The 6,566-nt window shown below is 35.2% G+C and overlaps 1 long non-coding RNA gene across 1 annotated transcript in view; it reads right to left on the reverse strand.

Annotated features, from left to right (window-relative positions):
- The window catches only part of LOC113457731, a 21,461-nt gene extending 15,460 nt beyond the window's left edge, over positions 1 to 6,001 (reverse strand). The window contains exons 1-2 of the long non-coding RNA XR_003378239.1: positions 5,770 to 6,001; positions 4,920 to 5,053 (exon numbers count right to left, since the gene is read on the reverse strand). This is a non-coding gene — a long non-coding RNA (uncharacterized LOC113457731). The remainder of the gene's footprint in view (positions 1 to 4,919; positions 5,054 to 5,769) is intronic.
- Positions 6,002 to 6,566: the final 565 nt, after the last annotated feature.

The following is a 6,566-nucleotide window of genomic DNA, read 5'->3' on the forward strand; positions in this document are numbered from 1 at the left end:
GCCACCACCGCCTGGCTATTTGTCCATTTTAAACTTGGTTAATTACTTTTTTTTCCAGTGATGATCACAGGTGCTGGTAGGTCTCAAAATTATTATGCTCCATCCTTAGCTGCATTAGAAAATGATTATTATTAAATCTCAATTAGTTACATGATTTTGGTACAGTGGTTAATTATTTTTTAAACTTCTTATATATTCTGTATTCAAATATTTTTGTCAGAGAAAGTTTTGACAAATACTTTTCTCTACTCTATAGTCTATCTCTTCTCCTATTGCATACATCATTCGTTATGTTTTTAATTTGATAAATCCTGGTTCTAGAAATCAGGACAATGTTTACAATAACTTCAATGATATAATACCTCATCTTGGAATAGTTATTATTTTTTGATAAAAGCAAAAAGTAAATTGTGTCAGAAATGTACAAATAAATGAATAATTAGATATTATTAGTAACTGCAAATTTTGCACATATGAAAATAAATCAGCATAGCAAAGTGATATTTTACATACTGATACTTACTGTAGCCCTACCCAGAAGTGCCAATATATTATAACAGACTATATGTTTATTAAGAAATGAATGATTAAAGAAAATGTGCTACATATGCTTATTATTCCCCAATAAAGAAGAATGAAATATGTCAGCCATAAAAATGGGTAGAATCAGAATACTTATATCAAGCGAAATACATCATATATTCAGAGACAAATAGTAGTGCTGCCTTCATTTATGTAAGATAAGATTTGACTTCATGCAAATTTACTAAGTTGGGGAAGGGTGTAAATGAGGAGGAATAAAAATGGAAATTGGCTTATGAATGCCTGTTGCATGTACAGAATGTGCACTGAACTTGATTTAAAATGTACAGTCCATATAATTTAAAGAAAAGTAAAAGAAATATTATTAATATTTTTTTAAGTGCCAATCTCATCTTATGTTTCTGTACTTTTAAACTTGATAATGGCAGTGAATATTTCAAAATCAACTTATTAAAAATTAGAAAATGAAAACTGTAAATATCTTTCACTATGTACACAGTAACACCCTAATTCATGTAGTAAAGTGATGAATACAAGCAGAATGAGATAAAGATGCATACAAATACAGTTCTTCCCTAAACTATTTAATGATATAGGAATGAATATTGTCTTGATGTGTCACTGTGGAGGCAACAAATTAAACTAAATTATTATGATGGTTGATTTATTAATATCCTATTACTTTATCTGTACAGCAAATCATTAATAACTATAGTTCCTAAGAATTAATTTCTTATCCTTCATCTGAGTATTTTTATAGGTGTGTTTAAAAAAAAAAGGAAGGCTTGTATAATCTGGAAGTTTGATTGGAATAGGCATTCAACATGCCAGGAAGTAAATCCTGGAAGCCACAAAGTCCTGAGCTGCACCAGAAGATAAAAAACATCCCCAGGGACATTTTGTGATGCTCAGATTATCAATGTGTTCTTACTATCAGAAAGCATTGCATGCCCACAGATCCAGTAAGAAGCAACAAGGATCAAAATGACCAGATCATAGATATTCGAGTGTTTTCTGTAGTTGTGTCTTACAGGAAAAGCAAAACATTAAATTGAGAAAGAAGTCTCCATCTTCACACCAGGGAAGCAGCATATACATCCAGGGCAAGAAGGAAATGATGGAACGGTTGTTAGCTTTCATTTTGCAGCAAGTTTGCCCTGGGTTTTTGCTGCTGTTCTTCTCTCCAACATCATAAACGTGTCTCAGAACTACAGTGAGATAGTTCAGTGACAGAAAATTTTCCTCTGGTATGAAGAGATCCAACGCCATTACAAGCGCTCCTAGATTTTATTGTTGGATAGACGAAATTAACAGAATGTTTCACATTACATATGTATTAAACTATTTTATGTTGCTGTGAATATGGCAGATATTTAGTACACCACACTGTAAAAGGGAATACTTTTATTTTATCTGCATTAACAAAGTACTATACCAAATGCAGGTTCATGCTGGTTACATATGGATTTGAATGGAGTAGATATTCACAATTCTATTTTGCAAATGAGACTCAAGATTAAATGCTGAGTTTTTTGCTTGTTTATTTGGTTTTGTTTTGTGTATGGGGGGGTTACTTTCTGCATGAAATTAAAAATTAAATAGACAGAAAAACCAGGATCTGCACCTGAGGTCTGGTCATATTCAGCATGCTGACGCAGTAAAGAGTATATTGTAAAATTCTGTAGAGGAATTGTAGATTCGGACTGGGAGAGAGGAAAGAAGATACAGTAAGACATGGGAACGTTTTAGTGAGAAGTGTTTAGTGCAAGTTACTCCAACAAACACATTTCGTCAACCTCATTTGCCAGAGTGATCCCGTCTTACAGAGTCCACACTGTGGGAAACACTACAACCCAAAACAGTGCTGTGGACAGTGGAGAAAGAGAGAACAATGCCAGGGAGGTCATGAAACAGGCTGCCGGTGGGGCACAGCATGGCAAGTGATGGTGCATGGGAAACGCTGACAAGTGATGACAATGACATACAGGATAGACAAGAGGGGTGAGATCTTCCCTCCCTCAGCGCTCACACCCCTGCTGCTGAGGAGACTTGGGGTTTGTATAGAGCTGGAGGGAGTCTGTGAAAGAATCAAGAGAACAGCCATGTGTGGCTTATATGGCACAGTCTGGGTTTCAACAGAGTATCATAGCCATAGAAAAATGAGTTAATTAAAAATTTCTGTAACAGCAAAACATATAAAGTAAAAAATGAAATCCACTACTGCATATGTTGTGTGTATTTTTCTTCTTAGTCATGTTTATATTTTGATATTTAAAACTGAGGAAATTACTAGGAACAACCGCAACTTTTAATTCATTTCTCTTAACAGTATATAAGAGTTTGAAAATGAAGTTAATATTCCCAACAGTTTGACAAAATTATAAATATATATATAATAAAAGTGTTAAAATACCATCTATTATGTTGTTATTATTTTTTGTTACAACTAACTTAAATATGTTGCCTGTTAGAAAACAAATCTAGCTAAACTATTGTTTATTAGACTTGAAAATCTCATCATCAAAGTCTATCTTGAAAACACTGGACAAAATGAGCAGCTTTTTAAATCTGTGTTTCTAATCAATTGTTTGATATTTTAACTTATCCCATACCATTCTTCACATCTGTGTGTACATTTTATTCTAGAAGAACATATTGCATTTTATTAAAAGGAAATCAAATTGTAAAGCAACCCATTGCCTGTGATTCTTATCTATCCATTCATCTAAATCCACCCCAGCCTATTATCAATAATACTTTCTAGCTATTTTATGATCCATATTTTTGCTGCAAAATGCACAAAAGTAATTAGGCTAATTTGAAACAATTGTAGAAATAGACTTCTCAGTAACTCAGTTTCCAAAAAAAGTTTTACTCCACCCTAAGGAGGCAAAACCAAAAACGCTCATGCAGCAGAAATATCATTCTGCGTGTTACATTTAGCCCTGCAAGCCGACCAAGCTCAAATTAATTGTACTGACTAAACTTTCCTTCTTGGAGAAAATTAAAGATATGCTGTTGTCAACACTTGAGCACAACCTCATGACACTTAAACGCAGAGAAGGGTGTGACATCCTGCCCCGGCTGCCTCTCGCTAATTAATCACTCTGGTATTTAGGACCATTCAAGCAGACAAATTAATGGGGAATAATTAGTGTATCTTTGTTCCAGCTCGGCTTTGCACACCAGACACTCTTGGGGAGAGTGGAGCTTGTGGAGTGCAGCCATTAGCATGCACATAGTTTCACTTCTGTTCTGCAAGTTCTTCTGAGATTAAGAGAAAGGCCAAATTAGCAGACGTGCGACTGGGGTTAGGACACCCTTCTACAAAGAAAGCTCTCTGCGCTTCAGCCTTCAGATGCGCATTGATCATCCAAACCCTGAATTTCATGAAACCCAAATTAGACTTTAGGGAAAACACAATTTCAGATTAAAAAAAAAAATCTTTTAAGAAATATGGTGAGAAATCTTATTTTTATTTACACTACTTACATTTTATTTATTTATGTAGGACAGAGCTATATGCTACTGGAAAAAATTTCCCATTTATTATACTGTTGGCTTTTGTGAGTTCTATTGAAAATGGATTTTATCAACAAATAGCACTTACACATTTTGTAATTAAATAGTGTAGTCCATTTAACCTCTCTCCATTTACTAAGAACTCTCTGTAGATTGTCCCTGCGGCCATAAAACTTAATTTCTTTTTTTCTGATAGGAATCATAGAGAATTCAGACAGCCTCCACCCAGAGCATATGTGAGCATCACAGTATTGATTAAACTCTGCCCCCACTCTACACTGCTGACTGGTTTCAGCCATGTGGAGTAAGAGACTGAACAGTTTTGTTTTAAAACTAAAACGTAAGTGTTGATGCCAAATACCATTTGGCCCACTGCTAAAAAAGTGACAAAAAGATAAAATTGAGAGAGTAACAATAGTTTAAATTTTCTTGAACCACTTTTATTGGTTTTATAAATTGCATTTATCACCCGACAAAGACATCTCATTGTTTTTTACAAATTAAACTTGAAACTATAGATTTCATACTACTAATAATTTTTTTGAAATTGTAACAGTGTGCTGGTACACAACTAATCTAAGCAAACAACATATAAGGATGTGAACATATGCATATTCATTTATACAGTCACACTGGTTTTAATGGCACATGTGTACATGATTTTCAATCATATTTTTCATTTCTAATGCAATCCACAAAAGGGAGAATTTATGCCTGCCTCCCAACGGTTTCTGTGTGCTTTATATTCTACATTTCACTACCTAACTGTCCAGACAAGAATGATTACTCCAGCTATACAGACAGCATTCCTGCAAATCCCATACCCATTACAGAAGGCTCACTGTAGTCTTTACCTTGAAGGGCAAGTGTGCTGTGTAAAAGTACAGGACTACAGGCTCAGAGGCTGATGGAAAGCAAGACCATGCAAGTCAGAAAGCATCACGCTCAAAGCAGGAGCTAAAAAGTTTTTGGACAGAATTTCCACCACCTGAAATAAAAAAGGTAAATTTAGTGTTTAGCACTGTGAGTGGATTCACTCCTGTTAATAGCACATAACAAAAATGATATAAAAGAGTAATTTCCCTGCCTGCCACAATTTAGGATGCTTTTTAACCACACTCAAGTCCTACATTTAATAAAAACGTACTTGTAAGCATAATGCTCTTGAATTTGTTATGGTGGGGGAAGAGAGAGAGAATATAAATCACAAAACCATGCATTCTCACAATTTCTTAGAGGCAAGGAATGAATCTCTCTCTTCAGTCTCCGGTGAGACACTAAATTACTGCCTACCATAAGCACAGATGCCATTAGAAAGGCTTCCATCCTGGGAGTGGGTCCTCCTAGATCTTTGAAGGTGCCTAATCCTCATTAAAGGCAAACCCTGGGCTTAGGAGGGGCTGTGCTGGCATCAAGGCACCTGGTGATGACTAAAAGCGCTGTCCCCATGTGCGGCTGCTGCTGAGCAGCAGAATGTAATTTAGTCGCACCAGCGGGAGCAGGGGTCAATGATTTTATATTAATGGGGATCACGACAGTTCTAAGCTGTGGCGTGCTTTGAAATAAGTGTTTTACACGGCAGCAAAGAGAGCTGAGCTGGGGAAATGAGCTGTGTCACCGTCTCCTCATGCCTTGCAGCAAACACTGGGATGTTTTTAGTTGCTACAGACTCTGCCATCATAATATTTTATAAACAACAATTACCTTTTTTTATTTTGAAAAACCCAAGCTCACGAAGTAATTCTGCTAAAGAAGCTACTGAAGATGGACAAATTCCTTTCTAATCAAAGTAGATCTCAAGCTCGCAGCTGAGACAATGGATGAAGTTCATATGGGATGCTCAGATCTGAGAACTCAGTTTAGGAACATAACCATACAGGTTGTGCATGCTTCTTTTGAAATTTGAAAGCTGTATCTTCACACCTTGACCCATTATCAAAGTCTCCACACCTAGAACAAAAGGGATGACAGTGGATTTTAGGGCAATGATGTAAATTGTGGTCAGGGTTCAACCCTTTTTCTATAATAAAAAACATGGTTATCACATTCTGTAGAAATTTACCTACAATTTAAAATTCAGTGTTATAAATATCAGCTCTAAAATCTATATATTATTCAGCTCATGGATTTTTTTTTTATCAAATTACTAATTGGGAATGAGGGCCCCCTAAAAGTTATTTCTATGAGTGGTCGTGGAAAAACAAAATTTGAAGAACTGTGTAATTTTTAGGTTTCTACAATGGTGAGATTAAATGGTATGTATGTATGGGAAAATAGAGTTATGGCAAGAAAGAAGTTTTGAGTTTAAAATTTTCTTTGAATTAATTAGGTCATAGGTATCAGATCCAAAAGTGATGAGCATGTATCTGTGCCAGATATGACTGGTTAGTAGACACCTCTCCATTAAATGAATAACAACTGCCCAAGAAATAATCACCCAAAAAAAATCTACTGGAAAAATGTGTTTGTTGATCAGAAAGATAAAATCTATTCTAATAAAT

This window comes from Microtus ochrogaster, linkage group LG5, assembly GCF_000317375.1.
Source record: "Microtus ochrogaster isolate Prairie Vole_2 linkage group LG5, MicOch1.0, whole genome shotgun sequence".
Classification (NCBI taxonomy): Eukaryota; Metazoa; Chordata; class Mammalia; order Rodentia; family Cricetidae; genus Microtus; species Microtus ochrogaster.